A 15415-nucleotide genomic window follows, 5' to 3' on the forward strand; every position below is an offset into this window, starting at 1 on the left:
TGAAGTCCTCAGGACCCCATACAGTGTATGTACACATGAATCACAGATACCAAACACATATATAACCTGTAATGAATAAGACATCATTGACAAAAGGCAAATATAATGCTAGATAACCAATAAGCAATGCTAACCACAGCACAACCCAACTAAGTAATTGTGAGCAATGTTTATGGAAACCAATACAATATGCACACAGGTACACCTCTTTAAGCAGTGTCAACCTGAAGTAAGCAGGTGTGCCCATAGCTTAGCCTTTTCAAAACAGGACATTTACGGAAAAGTGCGGGAATCTTGCCCTACTTAAACCAAAGAGGTGGGAATATGGCTCATAACTGGTTGTAGCATCCCCCTGCAGGCAGAATGGCTAGAGTGGGAGAAAGCACTCACTTTAGAGTGCAGCGCTGGGGCATCCAGGAGTCCAAATTCATTGTATGGCTCCTGGTAAAGCACCATGACAGAAGACTACTGCAGGGCCAGTACCAGGGCTCACAGTACAAAACGAAGGCCTGGGCCAGTCTCACCCGTGACCTCACTAGTGGCACAGGTATCCCCCGAACTGGTGAGCAGATCAGGCACCACCATGCAGACCTGAAGCGGTGAAGGGGAGATGTCCTGGAACAGTGGATCCAGGAAGCAAGGCAGATGCAGAATGCCCCAGAACTAATTACTCCTTCCACTATGTAGTTAATAATTGCCTAGCTTGTGTATACTATGGATAGGTATGGCTAAATATCACTGCACTTCTCTGGCAGCTGCAGATGAGCGTGCTGTGAACCAGCAATCCTATGATGCTAGGCTGCAAAGGATGCATTGTGAGGCAGGTTAATAAATAGCCTGCATGTACTGTCATAACAAATAAATGTAAGAGCCTCAGAAAGTGTTGTACCAGTATACAGAATTGTGTAATATACTGTGAATAAAGATGTAACCCCTGCATTGCTTCTGTTTACTCTGCAGTTATATGTTGTTGTACTGTTGCAGTTATTAAATAGTACTGTTGTAGTAAGCAGTGTTACCCACACTGTGGTATGCAGATAAATTGTGTATGAAGTGCTGTATAACAATGTTGGAAGTGCAAACAGGTCAGTCATATTAGACAAAATACATTGCAAAGCCTCACAACAATTGCCTGATAGCATAGTGTACAGTGATCTTAACTGTAATGCTTTTGTCACACACAGCAGGGCATTGGATCCCAGGAGCGCTAGTAAGTTGTATGCATAATCATTCCACACAACAGCACACAGTTTGTTGGAATGTTCAGAGAGAAAGCAGTATGCATATATACACTTGACAACTGTACAGAGTTTGCTAGAGTGCGCAAATAGAAAGTAGTATGCATATTCATACCCCTCAGCTTTTCCAATCTGCCCAGTATGTTGTGATAAATGGCCCAATTCACATGCCTTTTGCCCTGTTCCCCTGACAAATTAGTCTGATGAGCCAAGAAATGTAGGCAGCTGTTAATGACATATAACTGATAGTCAGACTTGTACATAGTCAGAGAATGTACATGCAAACATACCTGTTATCCCAGCATCTCACCCAAAGTGTATGACAGCAGTCTCAAAACACGTTGCATTAACACCTGCATCTTGTCAAGCCTGCATGTAAGACACAGGTCCCATACATACTAATCTACAGAAATACCATTGTACAATATAACACCATTGGGTAGTGTAATAATACATGTAAAGGACAGACCACTGCAGTGACTATGAATGTTGTGAAAACTACTAGGATTTATTAGTTGTTAATTGAACTCTCTCTCAACCCTATCATATGTGCAGAAATAGTCGATTTACACAACTCATTTGGTGTGGCTACACTCCTAACCTCTGCTGCGACATATGTCCTATTGGTTTATAAATATTCACATTTGTTTCTATGCATGTGCCATGTTAAAATACTTCCATATTGGTGGCCTGTTGCCATCAATGAAACCTGCATGTTGTTGCAATGGCCACTGTTTACCCATATATGCATGTGTTCTGCCTGCTCTGCAACTATTTTAAATCCGGTAATGGGAATACCTATGCATGCTGTTATAACTAATCGTGACTGTTGTTGACTATTACTAACCAATAGCTGCCTTAAATATGCTACGACATAGCTCGTATGTGAAGGCCGGTCCCAGCGGATCCACCTGTCCCACCTTAGCTGGTCATGGCTCCGGGCACCAGCACATCTGGGGCCTAGCCTGGGACCTCCTCATCTGTTGGCCCTGCACCACCTTTGGGTGGAACCTTTGCAGGGGATGGGCCTTAGCCCCCCCCCTGGGAGAGGGAGCGGACAATAACCTGTCACCTGTGGTACGGTCTGGGCCATGGTGCCTAGGGAGCATGACAGGGAGATTTGAGACTGCCTATACCAGTTTTAGGGATGAATGGCACAACTAGAGGGTAAGCCTGCCCCTCCTACACAGTTCCCAGCACAGCCACCTTCTGGGCTGTGAAGGTGCAGTGGTGACTGCCCATGGGTGGGGACCTCAGTCCCACTGTATCCATTTGTGGTCTCATGGGCTTGTGACTTCCAAACACCCCTCCCAGTCCAAGATGCCCCCCCCCACATGTGTCATATACCACCCCTGTACGCGTCTTGTTTGTCATGTCATTCATCCTATCCTCCCTGATCATACCTACTCTCCTTCCCCAACATCCCACTCTCACCTAAGCATAAAAGAAAAAAAGGGCAATCTTTTCCCGCAAAAAAGCACACCCCGTACATAGCTGTCTATTTCACATACATGTCCACTGGACACATGTAAACATTTCTAATTGGCATCACAACATACATACTCACAACATGTGAGTTTCCAAATGTACCGCCAAATTTATTGCATATGCACAGCTGTTGTAGAAGAAATGGACAGCTATGGACCTTCCCTACACCTTCCTGCACATCTCTAGCTACCTTGCCTACTGTCTTTCCCTCTTTGTGCCCCTTTTTTCATCACTTTTCTTTTCTTTTAAAAAAATTAGCATGTGGATAAGTGGGAGTAAGCACTTTTAAGCAGTAGTGAGCAGGTTTCAGCCTGTTTGCATGGAGGGAAGCAGTGCCTACACAGGTTAAGCAATCAAGAAGGTAACTGAGTGTAAGGAACTGTAACCAAAAGTAACCACTGCTTACCGTCGCTCAAACCAGCACACACCCGCTCGCAACTGCTTAAAAGTGCCTTAATCACTCTGTATCCAATGGCCCATGTTCTGCTCAGCAACAAAATAAATACCCTCTGCAAGGCTCAAAACCAGGACACTGCATACCACAGCCAATGTGATTTACCACTAAGCCATGACAGATATACAGACATCAGATGTTATCATAAACATATCATCCAGCACAGTCATTCAACAGTATACGAAATGTATTTCATTATGTAGATGTATGCGTGTGTGTTTATGTCCAGATATATCTACATACATATATATATATATATATATATCTATATATATATATATATATATATATATATATATATATATATATATATATATATATATATATCAAGAACAAACCATGTGGCAACAAAGCATTAAAAAAGAATGAAAAGGAAAACCACCAGCAACCCCTGTATTATGTAGTGGTGTTGTCCTAGGTAATATCAAGACTCCCTCAGACAGACATGTGTCATTAATACACGCAAACATTTGTACATTGCCCAAATACATTACTTTGAGTATTTTATTTACATTAACAAAACAGTTCCTGTCCAATCATAATGTGAGAACAGTACTCTTGCAAGGTGCTGTGTGCAACATCATCATCATTAAAAAGTTAAATGGGGTAACCATAGTGGGACCGGTAGTGTCGTGTATACACTGGGGTCATCTGTATCACGTGTACCTGGAACCTTTAGGAGTCATTTGCATACCAGGATCATGTGGCTGAGAGAGGGGTGAGGACAACGGTAGTATGATGTGATGCAAATTAAAAAGGTTACATGTGTCCAGTGGATACGTGTGTGAAATGGACAGCTATGTATGGGGCAGAAGTTTTAGTGGGAACAGACTGGCCTTTTGTTACCATTTTTGTAAGGTGAGAGTGGGATGTTGGGGAAGAAGAGTAGGTATGCTCATGGAGGATTGGTTGGGTAGGATGACAGACAAGACAGCATACAGGGGTGGTATATGACACATGTGGGGGGAACACCTTTGGCAGGGAGGGGTGTTTGGCAGTCACAAGCCCATGAGCCCCCAAATGAAAACAGTGGGATGGAGGTCCCCACCCATGGGCAGCCACCACTGCCACTTCACAGCCCCAAAGGTGGCTGTGCTGGGGGCTGTCTAGATGGGGCAGGCTCACCCTCTAAATGTGCCACTCTGCCCTCAAACTGGTGTAGCTTGCCTTGAAACCTCTTATTGAACTACCTACGCACCACGGCATGGACTGTATGATGGCTGACAAGTTCTTGTCTGGACCTGCTCCCGGGGGGGGCAAGCCCCATCCTCAGTGGCGGTTCCACCCAAAGGTGGTGCAGAGCCAACAGAAGTGGAGGTCCAAGGCCGGGCCCCAGATGTGCTGGTGCCTGATCAGCTGAAGTGGGACAGGTGGTTCCACCGGGACCTCCAGTCCCATATAGCCTATGGTGTTGCAGTTTTAACAGAGAAAAGGCTTAGTAATAGTCAACAGCATTCAGGATTACTTATAACAGCATGCATAGATATTACCATCAACCCAAGACAACAGATATCATACATTTGCAGAGGGAGCACAACACATGCATATATACTGCATGACATCTGTCCAAAGCGTAGATGACTTGTGACTGCAGCTATGAACAGTGGCCTATTATTGGCATGTCACTGTGATAATCTCAGACAGTGACTGTCATACCACTGTTTCTTGTGACATATGTCCAATCAGGGATGCAATGGCAGTAACTCTCATTGCTTTCAACATGTACTGAGTGCAATCCTCACACTATGCTTCTGCAGTTCACAGATGTGTGTTCTGTGAGTAACACAAGAAACAAATGGTTCCACACACTGACCAGTCCACAGATGACCCTACAGATGGGGGTTTCCTCACAAACAGAGCACTTTCTCGTCAGTTATTAAAACATGCAGACTAGCCATTACCACTCACAACCTGTTAAATTGGCAGTAGTCTGAATGAAGCATAGTTGCACTTACATGCTTTAGTCATGTCTGGCACATCACCCCCTGTCTTCAGGCTATTTTCTACTGTGTATGTTGTTTGAGGAATATCCAGATTTCATCTGTGATGCTGTTTACCAAACACAAGATCCAGGTTCCACTCACAGCGGCAATCATGGACAACCACCAACATGATGTTCCTAGATATTGCACTGTGTTTCCATGCAATTGCCTATCGGAATGTCACCACAGCTGTTCCACATGCAATCAGCTAGAGGAGGACTGCAATAGGTGCAGAGGCCATCACCTGATCATGACCATCACTTACAAAACACAAGCTGCTGCTGAGCAGGTGTACATCTCCACATCCACCAGAGAGTGTGTGGGAGGGACAGACAGAGGAAAAGCACATCAGAGAAGGGCTGGGAGACTAAAATCTAAGCATCTTCTGTCACACACCTACCAGTACAGGGGTTCAAAGTCCTGACTGACTAGCCATTACTATTACATGTGCATGCAGATACTCAGTGTGCCACATAGCTTACATGTTGGTGTGCTGTAAGAACATATATGTGTGCTGGTGAGTAACATCTGCAACAGATATATAGTAGACATACATTAGGTGTAGCAGACATGGCTGCCCATATGAACAGATGTCATTGTCAACACAACCACACTGTCTAAGGGACTCAGACACATTGTCACACTTCGGCAGGCTCACAAATACACTTCCTAACTACTTAGTTTGCCACACTACAGTAATGCAGATGTATTACATGCACCACAGGGGTTATCCTGAGGTTCTATGGGCTAGGGCATGTGAACATGTCTGACATCAGTCAGTATGCCAATGGGAGTTATACTGGGTGTGACTGTGGTTGGGAACATCATACCCCACACGCAGACACAAGATGCCAGTACTGACATGCATGTGTGCATTGCTTCATGGATGTGTAGTGGTTGGCTGAGCAAGATGGCTGTACAAGGCTGAGTGAGGGGTAATGCTTGGCATCAGGCCACCTGACAATGATCTGCAGTATGGTTCAGGGGTGTAGTGTCTGCAATGTCCCACACAGATGGGTATTGTATTAACCGTTCTGTCATCCTGGTTACTATTGTGTGTGGCCATTGCTTTTCAATGCATGTCATGTCTTTGTTTGATAGTCCTTGACATGGACATTGCCTGGGATGTGCACGTCCCACATTAACATACAGTGACATGTTTAAGTGTACCTGGTTTGTTATGTACACAGACATTATCATCAGATGTGCCAATCCTGGCCTGGTGTGGCAGGACCTGCTAATAGACAGCAGGTTGACCCTGCACCTGCATTGATAGCATGATACAGGTATTCCCTGGTGTCAGTGGCATCTGTCCATACAGGCCATGTGTGTAAGGCATTGTATGTCTTTTGTGGATCACATTTGATGGCACCATATATGTTGCAGGCATCCAATGTGGAACATAGTGAAGGTGCATTGTCCGCAATTATGTGCCTATTGTACTGGTGGACAGGGTGCCATGCCCTGTGCAGCCCACTGCAATCACACCATGCCTACGATCTGTCAACAATGTGCAGGGTACAAGCAACACAGCGCAATTTTTCTAGGCATGTGTGTTTGTGTATGACACATGGGTTCAGACCATATTCTGGGTAATAGTAAGGTTGCTTACTTTGTTCACCAGGTCCTTTGCCAGATGTAGGGGTATGGCTTGCCAACCCAGTCTCTTGGCTGATTGAAATCTGTAATCCTCGTGAGGTAGACATTGTGACATAATATGGCCACCATATAGGAAAACTACAAAACACACTCCTCAACATGTCCAGTGGTTAGACACTCACAGTCAGCTGACTGACACACACATACCATGTCTTGGAATAGAACTCCTACCTAACTAGGTTATCACACTACAGCATTACGCAGTTATAGCATACGCTACAGAGATTACTGGGCTACCATGTCCCCAAAGGTATATTTCACAAGGAATGACATCAGCAGGTTTACCAAAGCAGGGCATTTTAAATCTCCTGCAAGTGAGTAGCCCAAAATGCATTGCGCACAAAACAGACAGTGAGACACCCACAACTGACATGTGTGGGTATAGAACCCATGACCAAGATCTATATCACACTACTGCATGGAGATGTTATAGGACACACCACGAGGATTATTAGGGAACTTGTTACACACACTATAGAGATTACTGGGTAACAGCAGTCCCAGAGGTGTATTTTTAGGTGGGTGACATCAGCAGCCTTGCCAAAGTTGAGTATATGAATTGTAAGGAGTGTGCATACTCTAAAAAGCATTGTTTACTATTCAAACAGACAGACATACACTCAGTTTGCAAGTCTGGGATTAGAACACATACCAAACAAGCTTATCACACTTCAGCATTACACAGTTACAGGATGCACTACAGAGATTACTGCATTATAGTTGTCCCAGAGGTGTATTTCTAGGTGGATGACATCAGCAGGATTGCCAAAGTAGGGCCAATGCATTGTAGTGAGTGTGACTAGCCAAACATGCAGCACTCTCTACACAGGCATAGAAACAGACACCAAAGAATCCACAACTCCCATGTGTGAGACTAGAACCCATACCAGAGTTCTATATCACACTACAGCATTACACTGCTGTAGCATGCACCACAGAGATTGTTGGAGTACTCTCTTCCCCAAAGGTGTACTCCCCAGTGATTGGCATCAACAGGATTGCCAATGTAGGGCATTTGAATTGTATTAAGTGTGACCAAGCTTATTTCCACAGTTAGTCTGTATGCATTAATCACTGTCCTGGCCAGACAACAATACCCTACCTTTGCAGATCATGAACCCAGGACACTGTACATTATAGTCACAGTAACTAACCACTAAGCCATCACAACAGTACATGAGACTGAGGTTTCACCACAGTAATCCCAGTATAGGCTAATCAAAGTGAACATGTGAAAGGAATGTATATACAGTTGTCCAAAAAAGACCTCTCCAAAACTAGATTCATGCTATACAAGGCAGAAGTGACAATGTCTGTGACATCCATGGAGACAGGAGCTGACAGTTCTGCAAATGAATCCTGAACTAAGGTACTGTATGAGCACATCCACTTACGCATGGTTCCTGACATCTCACATGGAACCACAATGCTCACCTCCCAAATAAGCAAGCCACTCTGGTGGTCTCCTGCCATTAACAGGGTATACAACAGAAGGTAGACACTGTTGAAGCAAAAAGGATACTCCAAGGATGCAAACAACCCCCTTACCAGTCACATTAAGATGTTGAAATTCCCTATGGAATCCTCCAAAGCTGGTTATGCGACTAAAATCACCAAAGATTCCACAGACAACCACACACCTTTCTATAGATATGTCCTGAATCTAACTGGCAATGCTGAGATGTGCTCTGAGCTACGACAGTATGGCATTACATAGATTGCTCCCACGGAGTGTGTCAATATCCTGACGGATTGGTTTAGTGCTACAGTCACCCCCTCTCACCCCCAAAAGGGCCAACGACAATATGAACAGAGTTCCATTGGTCAGTAATCATGGCAACACAGGTAGAAACCGCACTATCCACAGCTAAGAATACATCATCCATGGGACCAGACTGTCATATGTAATCATAACCTCACATCAGGCCTGGTGCCAACTGAGTGGCACACAGCTGCAGTTATCCCACTCCACAAGGGGAGATCCACCTCGGATCCATGGAACTACTGTCACATCGGTGTGATGAGCCTGATCTGCATCTCCATGGAATGCATTATCAGGGAAGTTTAAAACACAGACATTGGCAACCCTTAGACACTGGACCCAACACAGATTGGGCTCACGGAGGGCCAATCATGCCTCTTGAAACTGATTGTCTAATTACACTCAGTCTGCATAGCTGTTGAAGAGGGTAAGGCAGTCCACGGCTATGTGGACCTCACCAAGCTCTTCAATGCCATACATCAGTCTGGAAACATAGATTAACACAGTAATCCGGACATACATCCCTATGCCACTCAATGGTGTGCCACATGGCTTACTGACAGAACCCAAACTGCAGGTGTAACTGTGTCCAAATCCATCCACAGACAAGTGACAGGTGGAGTACCTCAGTCCAGTCCTGGGACCACTGATGTTTGAATTCTACATCTCTGTAGTACAGACCAGCAGTACAGGACTCTGGCTAACAAAGGTAACAGATGAATGCAAAATGGGAGTCATTATGAGCCTGACTGTACTGCATGTTATGTTACTGATACCAGCCTGACATCATACAGGTGGGATGGGGTACTGTTAACATCCTGTGGACTTGTTTTGTAAGGTCCTGGTTATGGGATCTGCAACAGTTGGTAGTGTATTGCAGGTCAGACATGTTTTGCTGTGGGGTGGGGATACCTATTCGTGCATGACATATGTAGTTTGTGCCTGTCAACCCCATTCATGGTACATGTGGACATATATGTTTCTGCTATGTCCCCACCTTATCTACAGATGTATGGATGTATATACCTATATAGATATAAATATCCACTTACACATATGTGGATATATATATATATATATATATATATATATATATATATATATCTGTCTATATATCTCTCCCTCTATCTTATATATATATATATATATATATATATATATATATATATATATATATATATATATATACATACATTTGTATCTGTGTAGACATTAATATATTTTCACACACACATACATCTGCATGTGAGAATACATACTCTGTACTGTTGAATGACTGGGCTGGATGATATGTTTGTGAATACATCAGGGTTATGCATATCAGAGGTGGCGTAGAGGTAAATCACATTGGCTATAATGTGCATGTTCCTGGGTTCAAGCCTAGGAGAGGTTGTTTATTTTGTTGCTAGGCAGAACAAGGGCCGATGGATAGAGAGTTATTAAGACACTGTAAAGCAGTTGTAAGCATGTTGTCAGGCTTGGTATGTCCGTTGTGAGTCACATGTGAAGGCACCATAGGTGGTGTAAGTGTCCATTGGGGAACATGGTGGAGGTGCACTGTGTGCATGTATGTGCATATTGGACATATGGCCAGGTGACATGCCCTCTGTAGCCCACTGCTATCACTGCATAGTTACTATCAGTTGCCAATATGCAGTGTACTACCAACATATTGGCTGTTGCCTAGGCATGTGTGTGTGTATGACACATCAGTGAGTGTGTGCTCTGGGTAATAGTGGGGTTTCCAACTGTGATTGTCTGGCCTTGATGTCACATGTATGGGTATGGATTTGCACCCCAGCCTCACAGCTAATGTACATCTGTTATCCTTGTATGGTTGACATTGTGATATAGAGTATGGCCAACATAAAATATATGCAAAACCCCTTCCCGATTGCCCACAGGTGTCACACACTTAAAACCACCACTACAGGGGATACAAGTCACACATACAACTGTCATATCTGGTATTTGAACCCCTATCTAACTAGTTTGTTGCACTATAGCAGTGCACAGTTATAGTAGACGCCATAGACATTACTGAAGTACTTCTTTCCCTAAGGTATGTCACAATGAATGACATCAGCAGGATTACCAAAGAAGGACATTTCAAGTGTACTGTGAGTTGTACATGTCTTTTAACTGTGTGTACCCGCTGCTTACTGTCACAAAACCACATTTATACCTTTTTAAAACTGCCTTATTCAGTCCTAAATTACATTATTAACAACCATTGCAGGTTTTGAACCCTGGGCCATGAACACTATGGTCATTGGACTTACCACTAAGCTATCTGGGTTGCATACATGTTTCATGGTTTTTATAATACACATTTTACTACATGTATTCCACAGTACTGAAAACAAATAGGACAGTCACTTTGTGTACATATGTACAGTGCCCTTGAATGTACTGTACTCTGTGAAACAACATAGACAAGTCTACATATGTACAACTGTTATAACTAAATACTAAATACATATATGCACTTACAGGATGTGTACACACATACATGTATATATACACACAGATATATATATATATATATATATATATATATATATATATATATATATATATATATATATATATATATATATATATATATATATATATATATATATATATATATATATATATATATATATATATATATATATCTATACAAAGAAACAGCTATAGCCATATATATAAGCATTTCACACCCTTTGTGACACAGAAGGGTTCCAAAGGAAGTGACGTGTACACAAAACACAGGCAACTCTTGTATTATAACATTTAAATCTTAATCAGTTCACCAGAGAAGGGATGGTTGTTGTGTATGTGGAGTTTGGGGTGGGGAATGATGGCTAAGGAAATATACCCTAGGGATTGTGGAGTTTGGGTGGGGGAATGATGGATATGGAAATGCACCCCAGGGACCACTTCTTTGTCACTGCTCGACAGTGGCACAGGAAAATAACATACCCAACTGTAGTCATTCTTAACTGTCTATTCTTTTCTATTCCTATCTATGTAATAATTTGTAGACTCCACTCACCACAGATGACTACCATGGTGTGCAGCATGTTAAAAGACATAACACACGTGTATGCCTGGATACAGGATAGTCAGACACACACAAACGTGCCAGTATTGTGCTTATTTGCCTATGTAAAGGTAACTAGTAGAGTAGTATGCAGTTGGGGTATGTGCCACAGAACCCATACAATTACATTTAATCTGACTCTGCTTCTGAGCTAGGTGACATCACAGAACTGATTACTTGCAGTGGGAAGGGGGGGAAATGTGGTTTAGCAGATGACAAGGATAAAGGCCAGTGCAAAATGTGGTTTCTCTTTGGAAAGCAGTAAAATCCACTGTCATGACAGGATGCAGACACAAATACACACACACACACAAGCATTTACTGACACACACAGTTGCCAGTGGTAGGATCAGAACTCCTGTCTATCTACAGATCACTATTACAGTACTACGCAGTTACGAGATGCGCTACAGAAACATCACATTTCAAAGCACTCAGAATGCCCTTCTAAGATTGAGGACATCAACAGGGACACTGACAGTTAAGCTGTACATAGCTGTAAATCTGTGTGTTTAAAGTAGGAGTCCATTACAACCTGTATGCACAAACAAGACACATCAACTGCAGGTAAGACATAGGTAGACCTGAGAGGTATAGTTGTAGCACAACAAGCCCTGAACTGGAGTATGCCCATCTGTGGAATGGACAACTACTATCACTATATAGGGTTACAGTGGTCATGCTCATACACATAGAATCATAGGACTTGTTTGGATGCATTGACTCCAATTACACAAGGTGACAGTGGGCATGGTCATACACTTAGTAGCGCATGGCCATCCGGGATGCACTCTGACTCCAACTACACAAGGTTATACTGGGCATGCTCATAATCTTAGAAACAAAGGGCTTCTTTGGATACACTGACTCAAATTACACAAGGTGGCAGTGGGTACACTCATACACTTAGTAGCACAGGGCTGTTTGGGATGCACTATGATTCTAACCACAGAACGCTACAGTGTGCATGCTCATACACGTAGATATACAGAACACATTGTAATGTACTCCTATTGTAAACACCCAGGTTTACAGCTATGTACATCTTAACTGTCAGTATATACGCACATCATACAGGTTTACTACCAGATACCTGTATGTGGCCAGTAAATGATATATCTGCATCTGTGCTGTGTGATACACCTGCATACATGTACATGAAGTACTGCCATATATATGTGAAGTATACACAATCATGCATGTGTGGAAGTGACAGACAATTGGTTAACTGGGACATACAGGTGGATGCAAAGTACAGCATGTGTCACACACATTGCTGCCCTGAAAGGCATACATTGATATCAGGTTGTGGACAGTGGCATTATACTTGGAACAGTGGCATGTGCAAGCATAATATGTGAGCCCCATTGTCTAATGGTACTGAGGTGCAGGTGTCAAGATGACCTCTCCCAGCTGTGTTAGTAGTTGTCATTATTAGCAGGACTGCTCCACTAAGTATATCTGTCATTGGTCATCTACACAACATCTGCTGCTGTCCGTCACCTTAGATGTAGCATTTGATACCAAGCACAATACTGCCACTCACAGTGATGTCATGGTATGAGTGGCAACTGCTTGACCAAAACAATGAGCCAATGTCCTGCTGTAATTATGAGGTTGTCCAGTGTCTGTCATTCCGGGATGACATGACTGAAAGAAGACAAGCCTTTGTCACAGATCACATGCATCTATGATTCAAGGGAGCGTGGATAATACCTAGGTCGCCTTTACCCATACAGTGCTATTCCAAGGCAAATGTCCTAAACACAGAAGTAACACCCTGACACCTACAAGACGATTGCATTGGATGCTTATGCGAACCAGTGCTAGATGTGTGACTTTCATAATCCATTTGCTCAATGTAGAACCTACAATGGGGAATACAGACATCTGTGCAGTGAAGAACACCTGGCTGAAGGCTCTGTTGCACAATAGCACTACCACCATATAACTCAGATCTGGACATGTGGGCCATAACATTGGCATGGTCCACTCCAGGTGGTGTGTCCACATATTCATAAAGGCTACTCACAAGTAAAGACCACTACTCCAACATAATTCATCACAAATTAGTCAGGTACAGGTGACAGTGGCAAAAGCTGCATTCTAGGTTGTATTCTCATATACATCCATCACCATGTCCTCAGACTACCAACACACATCCATAAATGTGGTATGAAATATTATGGTACAGCACCAAATAACCTTCGATTGGTGGACTGTACCTAGCCCTACATCAACTGTGCAAAGTACATATGTACTGAAACAGTTGCATAATGTGTTATGCAGTGCAATAATACCACTGTTTGTAACCAGGTCAGTTGTACACATACCGGGTTCCCTTGGATGTTGGCAGCATTAACACAGTTGACTGTTGCTGTACACCAGTAAACAACACCCTCATGGTTGGATATTACAAAGACATACCTGCCCTGGATATGTACATCCCACATTCATACAACATAAATGAAAATAACATAGCTGTTGTTGTCCTTTGCACATACAGATGGCTACATTCATTACACACATGCACATGGAAGATAGCATTCAGCAGCCATGGACCTAACAGTACATAAGGTTTGATTTCTATGTTGACAGAGGTAATATTCCCTCTCTACTGGGCACCCATGACACCTATCATATCATACAACGATCCATGTGGCATGTATGTCATTAGACATGTCTAACAAATGCAATGCCTACAAACATGCCCAACTAACAGGATTGTAGGACCTACACACTTGGCCTGTATTGACAGACTCAGGGAAATACAGCTATGCTCTGTATGTTCCTGAGTAGTTACAGGTGATATGTCCATGACATGTACAGCCATGTGTGACCCACAGCTCCTACATATACCCCATGTCAACAATTGCAAGCCATGCATGCTGTGTGCTGTCTGGACATTAACCTTATTACCACAATAGCTAGAACGTGCTGCAGTGAGATGTTTATAAGCCACAGACATCGCACATGCTTGAATAAGTGTAATGCCTAGCTCAAACAGAGCACATTGCTGGCACTCTTTCAGTAATCATGAGGGGTGTGTGTGTGGCAAATATGATGTGTGTGGCAAATATGATGTGCTCACTTTTGATCATTACAGTGCCCTGGCTTCACAGTGGAACTGTCAACTAACAGTTTGTGGGATCATGACATGGAATATTGCTGTGTGTGTTTCTTGCAGATATGTGCTGTTGGCATAAATGTACACTTAGCTACTCAGTGAAGGTGGTTGTGTGTCCTATCAGTACAATAATACAACATCCAGTATGGTGTAATGCTCAGCTAGGTTTCACACATGGTGTGGGGAAGGTGTGGAATGTATCCTCTTGACCTGCTAGTCAACTTACAGATGGAGACTGCAAATGTGTACATGTATTGATGTGTGTTTAGATTCCATGCATGCGCAGTGTCTGATGTTTGAAGGTGACTGTTGTCTTAGTACATCATGCAGTTGCAATGCAGCCTCAACATTGCCAACTGTATATGGTGATATGGTTAAAGTACAGTAAGCTGTAATTTAGGTATGGGCAGATGTTTGGACATAACTTCTAAGTGGTGGGCCTACTTTGCAAATGAATGATCACTGAGGACAGCTCACAGGTGTGTTTCAACCATTCCTACAATAACCTGTGTAACTGCTAAGCTACGGTTTTGTTAATTGAAGGGGAAGACACGCAACGTAGAATGCAGTAAGGGTGACACTGAAGGCAAACCTCTTGACACCTGTAACAGTGACAC

Source organism: Protopterus annectens, chromosome 6.part0 (genome assembly GCF_019279795.1).
Source record: "Protopterus annectens isolate FY-2018-M chromosome 6.part0, PAN1.0, whole genome shotgun sequence".
In the NCBI taxonomy this organism is placed as follows: Eukaryota; Metazoa; Chordata; order Ceratodontiformes; family Protopteridae; genus Protopterus; species Protopterus annectens.